This window comes from Bos javanicus, chromosome X (genome assembly GCF_032452875.1).
Source record: "Bos javanicus breed banteng chromosome X, ARS-OSU_banteng_1.0, whole genome shotgun sequence".
Classification (NCBI taxonomy): Eukaryota; Metazoa; Chordata; class Mammalia; order Artiodactyla; family Bovidae; genus Bos; species Bos javanicus.
The window spans coordinates 103,275,444-103,288,105 of NC_083897.1; positions in this window are offsets into that span (position 1 = coordinate 103,275,444).

The following is a 12,662-nucleotide window of genomic DNA, read 5'->3' on the forward strand; positions in this document are numbered from 1 at the left end:
CAGATTATACTACAAAGCTACAGTCATCAAGACAGTATGGCACTGGCACAAAAACAGAAATATAGACTAATGGAACAAGAAAAAAAGCCCAGAAATAAACCCATGCACCTATGAGTACCTTATTTTTTACAAAGGAGGCAATAATATACAATGGTGTGAAGGCAGCCTCTTCCATAAATGGTGATGGGGAAACTGGACAGCTACATGTAAAAGAATGAAATTAGAACACTTCCTAACACCATACACAAAGATAAACTCAAAATGGATTAAAGACCTAAATGAAAGAGCAGAAACCATAAGACCCGTAGAGGAACACATAGGCAGAACACTCAGTGACATAAATCAAAGCAAGATCATCTATGACCCACCTCCTAGAGTAACAGAAATAAAAACAGAAGTAAACAAGTGGGACCTGATTAAACTTAAAAGCTTTTGCACAGCAAAGGAAACTATAAGCAAGGTGAAAATACAACCCTCAGAATGGGAGAAAATAAAAGCAAATGAAACAATTGACAAAGGATTAATTTCCAAAATATACAAACAGCTCATATAACTCAATGCCAGAAAAACAAACAACCCAATCAAAATGTAGGGAAAAGACCTAAACAGACATGTCTCCAAAGAAGACATACAGATGGCTAATAAACACGTGAAAAGATGCTCAACATCGCTCATTATTAGAGAAATGCAAATCAAAACTACAATGAGATATCACCTCACACCGGTCAGAATGGCCCTCATCAAAATGTCTACAAACAATAAATGCTGGAAAGGGTGTGGAGCAAAGGGAATGCTCTGTCACTGTTGGTGGGAATGTAAACTGATACAGCCACTGTGGAAGACAGTATGGAGATTCCTTAAAAAATTGGAATAAAACCACCATATGACCCAGCAATCCCACTCCTAGGCATTTATCCTGAGGAAACCAAAATTGAAAAAGACATGTATCCCATTGTTCATTACAGCACTATTTACAATAGCTAGAACAAGGAAGCAACTTAGATGTCCATCGACAGATGAATAGATAATTTGTGGTATATACACAATGGAATATTACTCAGCCATAAAAAGGAACACATTTGAGTCAGTTCTGATGAGGTGGATGAACCTAGAACCTATTATACAAAGTGAAGTAAGTCAGAGAAAGATAAATATCGTATTCTAATGCATATATATGGAATCTAGAAAATTGGTATGGAAGAATTTATTTACAGGGCAACAATGGAGAAACAGACATAGAGAATAGACTTGTGGACATGGGGAGAGGGCAGGGGAGAGTGAGATGTATGTAAAGAACAACATGGAAACTTACGTTATCATAAAATAGATAGCCAACGGGAATTTGCTGTATGGCTCATAAAACTCAAACAGAGGCTCTGTATCAACCTAGAGGGGTGGGATGGGGAGGGAGATGGGAAAGAGTTTCAAAAGGGAGGGGATATATGTATACCTATGGCTGATTCATGTTGAGGTTTTATAGTAAACTTCAAAATTCTATAAAGCAATTATCCTTCAATAAAAAAATAAATAAAAAATCTTAATCTTTTTTATTCTTGACAAATGCCATTCTTTTCTGATGCATGCTTGGGTTAAGAATTGCTTGCTTACTTTAGATGGTTTGTCATGGGGCCTCAATTTCTGTCCTTATCAATTCAAAACCGGATGTGACCTTGGAGGAACTCTAGGGCATCTCAGGAAGAGTTAGACAAGGAGCCTTCATGAATGGGAACAGAATGAGCAGAGGTCCTCATGAAAATGTTGCTATAATTTGCACAGGGCCACAAGGCGAACATTGATCTGAAGTGTTCCTGTGAATGACCAGTGGACAGAACAGAGAAACAGACAGTAAATCAGAAGGTGGTGTATAAGATGGAATGTAAGCCTGAGAGAAGTAAATAAAGGGATGCCATGTCAAGGTCACCAGAACCTTGACAGTCATGGAGATGTAGATTAGAAAATTGATTCATAAATTCTAATATAAAACATAACTTCCCAAACTTGAAGTCAGGTGGGCATCAGATGAAAAATAAAGAGGAATCTGATTCAGATAGGCAGTTAAAAACTGGCCATGTTAAGGGGCCAAGAAATGTTAGCGATACTGATAATGAAGAAAAAATGAAAATTGTATAAAATATTGGATACTGAGTGGGAACCTATGGGACCCTCCAGAGTACAAAGTCTTTCCATACCCCCTGTTTCTCATTTGCAGGATAAAGATTTCAGCCTCTGGACCTTTCTGAATACCAAAGAGAAGATTCAGACAGTTACTAATCAGGGGAGTAAGGGAAAGCAGAAGCAAAGGAGGAGCATTCAAATAACAATAGTACAGCCATTAAAGGAGGATCTTGGTGCGTGCTCAAGGAGCATTCCATCACAATATCTCCGAGTTTTTCTATAGGACTAAGGCCCCCACCCAGGTGGAGGATGGTAACTTCAGGCTGAGAACAAGATTCCTAGAGCACCACTCTGTTACCTCACCTCAACCCATCAAGAAAGTCACACACCATGCAGCCCTCACCCCAAATTTTTCCTAATAAAAACTTTTCCCTGAAAATCATCATGGAATTTGGGGTTTTTGAGCATGAGCCACCATTTTTGCTTCACCCTGCTATCAACCTTTCTCTACCCTGTGCATGCATGTTCATTCATGCCTGACGCCTTTGCAACACCATAGACTGTAGCCCACCAGGTTTCTCTGTCCATGGGATTTGCCAGGCAAGAATACTGGAGTGGGTTACCATTTCCTCCTCCAGGGAATCTCCCTGACCCAAGAATAGAAATCGCATCTCCTGTGTTTCCTGTATTGAAGGTAGGTTCTTTACTGTTTGAGCCATCGGGGAAGCCCTAACTCCCACAGTTTGGCTTGCTTGGCCTTACTGTGCATCAGGCACTCAAAGTTGCATTCAGTTACAAGTTAACTAGAAAGCAGGTTAACTAAGGCAGGAAAAAAGTATGAAAAAAGAAAAAAAAAGAATACTATCAAAATTAATATAGACTATCTTGGAAGGAAAGTTATGACCAACCTAGATAGCATATTCAAAAGCACAGACATTACTTTGCCAACAAAGGTCCATCTAGTCAAGGCCATGGTTTTTCCAGTGGTCATGTATGGATGTGAGAGTTGGACTGTGAAGAAAGCCGAGCACCAAAGAATTGATGCTTTTGAATTGTGGTGTTGGAGAAGACCCTTGAGAGTCCCTTGGACTGCAAGGAGATCCAACCAGTCCATTCTGAAGGAGATCAGCCCTGGGATTTCTTTGGAAGGAATGATGCTAAAGCTGAAACTCCAGTACTTTGGCCACCTCATGCGAAGAGTTGACTCATTGGAAAAGACTCTGATGCTGGGAGGGATTGGGGGCAGGAAGAGAAGGGGATGACAGAGGATGAGATGGCTGGATGGCATCACCAACTTGACGGATGTGAGTCTGAGTGAACTCCAGGAGTTGATGATGGACAGGGAGGCCTGGCGTGCTGTGATTCATGGGGTCACAAAGAGTCGGACACGACTGAGTGACTGAACTGAACTGAACTGATCCAGTTTATAACACTTAATCAGCAAATGATCAGATGAACTTTTCTTTGAGGAATAAGAAGATAAGGGAATTCAGCCCTGAGTAGGTAAAATAACCTTAGCTAGATGTCTTGGTATCTTTTTAGCCTGAGAGGTATATCTAACTCTAGAGTTCAGTGTCACAATTAAGTGGGGTTTTGAAAGAGAAATGAAAGTGTTAGCTGCTCAGTCAGGTCCAACTCTTTGTGACTCCATGGACTGTACCCCACCAGGCTCCTCTGTCCATGGAATTCTCCAGGCAAAAATGCTGGAATGGGTTGCATTCCCTTCTCCAGGGGATCTTCCTGACCTCGGAATAAACCTTGGTCTCCTGCATTGCAGGCAGATTCTTTACTGTCTGAGCCAACAGGAAGCCCTAAATGGGTTGTAGAGACACTGTTTTTTTCATTTCCTTCAATTTCCTAGCCCCTTCTTTTCTCAGAACTGTACTAACAACACAATTGCTCTGGAGAGCAGGGCTCCTTTTCACATTTAAAATATGGGCTGCTGTTCTCTCTCTCCTTGCTTATTATTTCTAAGCCTGACCTGGGGCCCCATGGCTTTGGAGGAGCCAAGTGCTGACTCAGGAAAGGGAAAGGAGACACGAGGCCAGTTCTCCAAGGAGCGGAAAGCACTGCAGATTAGGAAGGCCTTTGTCATCTGTAATCTGACTATACCTACTTGAATAAGAAAGAACTGGAGGCCTTAGAGAAAATTTGTCCTCTTAAATGAATAATAATTATAGTGCAAAAGAGAAGAAGAAAAAAAGAGGAAACAAAATGAGGATGCTTTTCTTTCTTTCTTTTTTCTCCACTGAGAATGCCTAAGGTTTCATTAATGAAACTTGGATCCTTTCTCAGTAAATAAGGTTCTGACTTGCTGGCAAAAGACTGATGCAGAAATATCATATAATTAATAAAGCCTTGAAGGGAAATGTGCTTTAGGTGTTTCATGTTTTATTCATTTAATGTGACTTTTCAATTTTTTTAATTTTTTTTTAATTATGAAAGTATGATAACACATTTACAGGTGACTTGGAAAATAAAGAACAAGGTTACATATAGTTCCACTCTATATTAAAATTGTTTTCTAAAATATATAAGATTTTTTAGTTGGAACTTCAATATCAAACTCTCAAAAATTAACAGAATGAATATACAGAGAAGTAGAAGGATATAATAGACCTGAAAAACACTGAAATAAATTATTTTTTATGCCCACCTTGCTGACTGATTTTAGGGTGACTTACATAAATACATTTAATAAGATAAGAAGCAATTAATAAGAAGCAAATAATAAAATCAAGGTAAAGGAAAAAATTCAAGTAGTTAAGGTATAGTGGAGCCAGGGGTAATATTGGTACTGAAATGTATGTTCTAAGTCCTCAGAATTCTGACAGAGACATGAGATGTGAGAGACAAAACCAGACACGTGATTTACAACTGCCATAAGATAAAAATCAAACCTGATGTTCAGGAGAACCAGAGGGAAATGTCTCCCTTGGGTCCTCATAAACAGGAATATAATAGACAACTTCCTCAATAGCATCCTTACAGTAAATACGGAAACAGGTTTCAGAGGGCAGTTTCTTATATTTCCCTTGGTGCCATTGTAGAAACATGATCCAGGAAAAGCCACTTGGCAGGGGAACCCACACACAACTCTAAGAGCCTGGCTTTCTTCGGGGAAGGATATTAGCTTGTGCAAAGAATGGATGGATGCACTGCATATCACTGATTCAATAGCCCAGAAATATTTGTGTTTTCATTCAAGCTTGTGAGGAGCACAGAGTTCAGGCTAACACCCTGGACAAGAAACTGGAGAGCAACTGTTCTGTGTTGCCAGCTTGGCCAAGTTAGGAACAAAGATGATTTCTTGGAGATGTTGAGGAACTCTGACTTCTGGGCCAACTTCCCTTTATGCATATAAGAAGCTGCTCCCTTTACTCACTCCACAATAAATCTGAATCATAAAACCAATTGGAGGAGGATCCCAGTTTATTAGGCCAAAAGACTATAGAATTCTTAGAGTCACTTTAGAAGATGGATACAAAATCAACCACAAAAGTTAATTAAGGATAAGAAAAGGAATCAAATAACAAAAATTTTAAAACCTGGCAAATATCATAAAAAATCTCTAAAAATTAAATAATGTTTAAATGAATTAACTGCTCAACAAACCTCTATAATATAATTTTCCTACATTTTCAGCCACACATTCCTTGGGTTTTTAGAGAATTCCTTTCTATATAGAAAAGAGAAAGATAACTCGGTCTCTCTTTCAGCATGGATGATAAAAATTTGGCTTTATCTTAATCTTTTAGGAAAAGTTTCTTTCCATTTCACAACTCTATTATAGACAGTGACATGTACATTTTTAGGATTATTATCAATTTAGGAAAATCTCTGTCTTTTTTTTTATAGATATTTATAGAGCAATTTTTCACAGATCAGGTTCAGTCTCCCTACATTTGTCTTTCCTCTATTACTTTCTACATACTTCTAGCTCCAGGCCCCACAACACATACGAAAGTCACTCAGTTATGTCCAACTCTTTACGACCCCATGGACTACATAATCCATGGAATTGTCCATACCAGAATACCGGAGTGGGTAGCTGTTCCCTTCTCCAGGGGATCTTCCCAACCCAGGGATCAAAATCAGGTCTCCTGCATTGCAGGTGGATTTTTTTTTTTTAGTGGATTTTTTTTTTTTTTTAACCAACTGAGCCACCAGGGAAGCCCCCAGACCCCACAGGGAAGGTTTATATCACAATATGGTCCTATACCTTTGTGTTACAATACGAGGTGAGTCAGCACCTTGGGAAGAAGGATTATTCTATCAGGATGCTTAGCAACAGCTTAACTGTACAAGGAAATGGGGCTTCAAATCTGCATAGATATATCCCACTAAGCATGACTAACAGTGTCCTGTTGTAGGTTGAATCATGGCAACCCAAGGATATCAGGCCTTAATCCCTGGAATGTGCAGATGTTACTTTATAAGCAAAAAGGATCTAGAGGATATGATTTAGAATCCTGAGATAAGAAAATTATCCTGGACTATCCAGGTGAGCCCTAAAGACCATCACAAGTGTCCTTGTAAGAAACAGCAAGACAATCACACACACACAGAGGAGAAGGTGACATGAAGACAGAGGCAGAGATTGGAATAATGTGGTCACAAGCCAAGGAACACCAAGAAAGACTGGCAGCCACCAGATGCTAGAAGAGGTAAGGAATGAGTTCTCCCCCAGAACCTCCTGAGGGTCCTGCTGCTGCCTTGATGTTGGACTTCTGGCCTTCAGAACTATAGAGAATACATTTCTATTGTTTCAAGCCACCGGATTTGTGACCATTTATTAAAATGGCCTGAGGGACCCAGGATAGATTCCTGGTTCAGGTTCCTTGTAGCCAGAGTCAACACTGGGCCACAGCTTCTCCAGCACCACTTTACATTAGGGGAAGTGGAGAAGAGAAGTTGGAGAGGAAGGAGACAACGATCTTAAGCAATTGCTGTTGAAATATATACTTTTTGGAAACTGTATAAAATCATATGACAATGTGAGCCTATCATGGAAGCTCCTTTCAGGACCTTAGAAGGGGCTCCGGGGAATGAGGGGCTCTGAAACTTCAGATTCATGAACTTCACAGTAAATCCCCTTCAGCCTCAGCACAGCCTCAGTGGTTGTGTTGAGGAAGGTCTAAAACAAAGGTCTAATATTTTTGTGGCAAGGAAGGACTGGTTTGGAAGAAAGCAGGATCTTCAGAGCCTGAGTATAGTGGAAAGTAATTTATAGTGGGGGTGAAGATGACAGAATCTAGAAGAAATAGAGTGTGATAATAGCAAAGCAGAAACAGAGACACAGATGCAGAAAACAAACATATGGACTCCAAGCAGTGGGGGATGAGATGGATTCGGAGACTGGGATTGACATATATATACATATATATATATATATGTATATATATATAAAATATAGTATGGCATAGTGAAAGTCACTCAGTCGTGTCCAACTCTTTGCAACCCCATGGACTATACAGTCCATGGAATTCTCCAGGCCAGAATACTGGAATGGGTAGCCTTTCCCTTCTCCAGGGGATTGTTCCAAGCCAGGAATCAAACCCAGGTTTCCCACATTTCAGGTGGATTCTTTACCAGCTGAGCCACAGAGGTAGCCCAATATATACACTATTATGTATGTTAGGTGGTTAGAATAGGAAAAAGGAGTCCAGAATGGCAGTGGCTAAAAGAAGGGGAAAGCCCATGAAAATAGAACAAAGGAAGGTCTGAGGACTGGACTGAGGACCTCAGGTAAAACAAACAGCCCTCCTGGCTAGCCCAATTTACATAAGGCAGGCTCAGGGGGAGGAGGAAAAAACATATAAAAAGAGGAGCCAAAATTGAACCAGGGGCTTCTCTACTCTTTGCATCTTTTGGGTCGGCCCATCCTGATGCCTCAAGGATGTATTTTGCTTTGCTTTCTACATAAAACTGAGCTATAACACTGGTCCATCCATTGCTTCAAATTTTTGTTGCAGTGAGACAGAACTGAGGAAATTACACACTCCCCCAACATGTATAAAATAGATAACTACTGAGAATCTTCTGTATAGCACAGGGAACTCTATTCAATGCTCTGTGGTGACCTAAATGGGAAAGAAATCCAAAAAAGAGGGGATGTATGTATACATGTAGCTGATTCACTTTACTGTACAGCAGAAACTAACACAACATTGCAAAGCAACTATATTCCAATAAGATTTTTTCTTAAGTGCTGCATTTAAAAAAAAAATGTCCTCTCCTTCCTGCTGGAAGAGGTGGGAAAGTTGAAGCTTTCTTCTTGTCTCTGCATGTTCCCAAGTCCAGGCTCACTCTGCTTGCTGCATAACAGGTCAATGAATCCGAGAGATGAGGTGTTGAGGCAAGGAAGAGACTTTAATCGGGGAGCTGGCTAGTGCCTCAAAATGATCATCATATTGGGTTTGGATGCCAGCTTATTTTATAGATCAGAGAGAATGAAGCAATGAGGAACTAAATTCAAAAGCCAGAATAGAGAGGGAGAGGCAGTGGGGAATTAAAGTGAAAGGGTTTTCAGTCTTGCAAAACATCTACAAGGGAATGGCCAGTCTTTGGAAGAGGTGTGTTAATCTCTTCTATTCACAGGTGGGCAGGGACAAACTATCTCTCCAGGAGCTGAACAAAGGCACTGTAGTTTATATTCAAGCAGAGGGGCTAGGTCCTCCAGGCAAGCCATTGAGTATGATTATAATCACAAGAGCAACAAAAAGCAAGTCAAAGAAACAGTTTCCAACATGGAGTCAGAATTGGCTTCCTCCCAATAAGTTGCACACCCTACCCACCCCACCCCCCAAGAGACACTGACTTCCTCTTCTTCTCCAGTAACAGTTGCACTTCTTGTATTTAAATTTTAGCCAAATGGTCTATAATTATTTCTTTGCATATCTATTCCTTCCCCCAAGGTTTTGAGCTCCAGGATAATAAGAAATATGCCTGATTTATCTTGTTAAACTTGTTGAATTAAAAAGAATTGTAAGAGATTAAGAAAACCTGAGAAGGAGTCCTCAGTACACACTGAGACCACCCCCACCAGCCCATTTTCCATCTGAATGCCCTCTTCTATCACCCTGGCAATATATTCTTTCTCAAGTCAAGGGAAGGAGAGCTGACCTTCTCAGCATGTATTATCACCAGTCTACTCTTTATAGCCTAAATATTAATCTTTGGTATTCAAAACACCATGCTGTTGAGACTCAAAACCCATTCTTTTAACCTATTGTTTTGGCTAGTAGCTTCAACCATCTATTTGGAAATCACCCACCAATGCCCACCCCAGCCAAGGCATTATTCTTTTGCTCTGCTGTATTTTTCCTTCACTGATTCAGTAACTCCTGGGTGGCCAAGGAGATGAGGTGAGATAGGTGAGTCATGGGCCAAAGGTACTTACCAAAAATTAAAACACATATCAGTTAATATTAAACTATTACCCCACTACCATTATGTCTGTATATCAGATCATCTGTCCCCAAACCTCATACATCCAGCTGGTAGGCCAGCTTTGTCATATTTTGGAAACTCTAAAATAGATCATGTGGAAATTCAGGTAGTTAGTGATAGTTGTTCATGCTCTTCACAAATGTTTCAGTTCTCTTTCCTTCCCAGTGCACATGGCAAGAATTTTTTTCATGCCACTTGAAATGAGTTGTACCCATTTGTGTCACATTGGCCAGTGAAATGTGAGTGCATAGAGTGTGTCTTAGATCAAAAAAGGAGCTCTTAGAGCTGCAATGGGATTCACTGTGCTCTCTTTTCCTTAAGTCTGAGTAATGGAGTGAGGAGACATAGAGAAGGGCTCCCAGCTGACCCTCAATAGTAGTACAAGTGAGAAATGGACGGTTATTTGATTGTTATATTTCTTTTGCAATCTTAGTGTCTCGCCCGGGGATGGAACCTGGCCCCTCAGTAGTGGCAGTGTGGAGTCTTAACCACTGGGATGCCAGGGTAGTCTCTAGACCCATTATTTGTACAATCTCTGAACTAACTTTTCCTGATTATTACAAACATGAGAACACAGCTCTTCCACCAAACAGTCATAGCCTCAAGTCTTCAATGCAGGAGACATTACAATGCATTTCCAATGCAGGAGAGGGGTTTGATCCTTGGGTTGGGAAGATCCTCCCGCGAGGGAAATGGCTGCCCACTCTAGTATCTGTGACTGGAGAATTCCATGGACAGAGGAGGCTGGTGGGTCCATGGGATCACAAGAGAGTGGGACATGACTGAGCAACTAACACACACATTTCCTTCATTTAAATGAAAAGACAGATATTTATAAAAGGTGTGCATGTATAGCTACTGGCACCTGCATATTACTTGAATTAAATGGATAACAAGCTAATTTGGGAGAAGAGGGGAAGCTGTGCTGCCAAAGAAACCACAGGCCTGGAAAAGAAAGTCTGTGACAGGTTGACATGACTGAGGAAAAACAGATTGAGAAAATTGCTCAAAGAAGGCATGTTCTCTCATGCCTTTGTACATGAGGCCAAGGAGGATGACTAAAGGCTACGAAGTAGTTGGGGCTGAATAATTATGACCTACCTCCCAATAGAAACCTCCCAGTGTCTGCCTGGTAGAATTTCTAAAGACCAAGGTCTTCCATTTTTCCAATGTTATTTATTTATTCATGTATTGGCTCCACCACACAGCATGCAGGATCTTAGTTCCCTGACCAGGGTTTGAACCCATGCCCCCTGCAGTTGGAAGTGTGGAATCCTAACCACTAGACCAGCAGGGAATTCTGTTTTTAAATAAAAAGGTTTAGGGCTATTAGCCTGCTTCTGTTCTAGCATATGGGTGGTCTATGTGTGTTAGTCGCTCAGTTGTGTCTGACTCTGCAACCCCATGGACTGTAGCCCACCAGGCCCCTCTGTCTATGGAATTTCCCAGGCAAGAATACTGGAGTGGGTTGTATTTCCTTCTCCAGGGGATCTTCCCGACCCAGGGATGGAACCCATATCTCTTATGTCTCCTGCATTGGCAGACAGGTTCTTTAACACTGAGCTACCTAGCAAGCCCTAAAAGGAAAATTGGAGAGAGGAAATTTACAGAATTTTAAAATTTACAATAGAATGTTTCTTGGCTAAGACCAGTGTTTGATGTGTATAGAGGTTTAGCTTTATCTCTACTGGATGGACAAAGCCAAACAAGCTGAGCTGGGGGAGCATTGAATAAAGTGGTTTGCCATGCCCTCCTCCATGGGATCTTCCCAACCCAGGGATCAAACCCACTTCTCCTGTGTCTTCTGCATTGCTGGCAGATTCTTTACTGCTGAGCCACTGGTTTAAGACATTTACCTTTGTTCAGATGAAACGCCACAGTTGTAAAATGGAGAAAATAATACCTCTCTTACAAGATTCTTATAAGCATGATTCAGGTGACACTTATGCAAATTCTTCTTTAGAAGCTTAAAGCCCTTGACCCTGAACATGGATTTATTAGTTCTTCTGTCTCTCAAGAAAAATATGGGAATATAAAACTGTCTTTTAACTCTTCTTAAATTACTACAAATAATTCTGAGTGTTCCTTTTGCATAAAGATATATTTCATGTTACTGCAGTGAATGGAACATGTGATGCTCACATAGTCTCTAACAGGTGTCTTTGTCCAAAGCTTACACCAGCAGACGTTCAATATTGGGTCTAAACCATAGGAAAAGACCTTTCCATTGATCCATCTCAATAAGGGATGGCATTTTGGTTGGATCTCACCATAGCTGATCATTTCTGCTATAGAAAAAACTATAAAATGATTGACAGTCCTGGTTTTAAAACAGATGCCCAGCGTATGCGTAAAACTTCCTGTGTCTGTCCATCTACTCCATCCCTACCTCAGAATGGCAGTCTGTCTGCTTAGACGAACTCTCACATGCAAAAAGGCTGAAGCTGGTAAGGGTCAGAGCTGGCTGTTGTGTAACATTTTTCTAGCAGTAGTATGGGTGCTCAGTCATCTCTGACTCTTTGTAAACCCAGGGACTGTAGCCCACCAGGCGCCTCTGTCTATGGAGTTTTCCAGTCAAGAATACTGGAGTAGGTAGCTATTTCCTCTTCCAGAGGATCTTTCTGACCCAAGGATTGAACCTGCCTCTCTTCAGCAAGTGGAATCTTTACCACTGCACCACCTGGGAAACCCAATATTGTTCTAAGTAGATAATAAAAGACAGTTAAAACACCCATCACCTATTGCCTAGATTTTTGTTACCCTAAAATTTCCATCTCTTTGCTTATCATAAAAATAAGCCCAGATTTCCAGTCTAGCATAGACCCCTTTTGCCTAGGTTCTCTCTATCAAGCACAACTATAACCCCTGGAGATTATAAAAGAAAGCACTGAAGGAGAAGTTGGAAAGGTGGTAAGAAGAAGATAAACTCTTTTGAGACCCCTGGATTGGAGGAACAACTCAATAACACAGTATCTTGTGCGTTAATTCCTCCACCCCATGGAATAAGACAACCCAGAGTGAATATTTCCTACCCATGACCTAGCAACATCAGACAGCCCAAGTAGGCTCCTCAGTCTCATTCCTTCCCCATATTG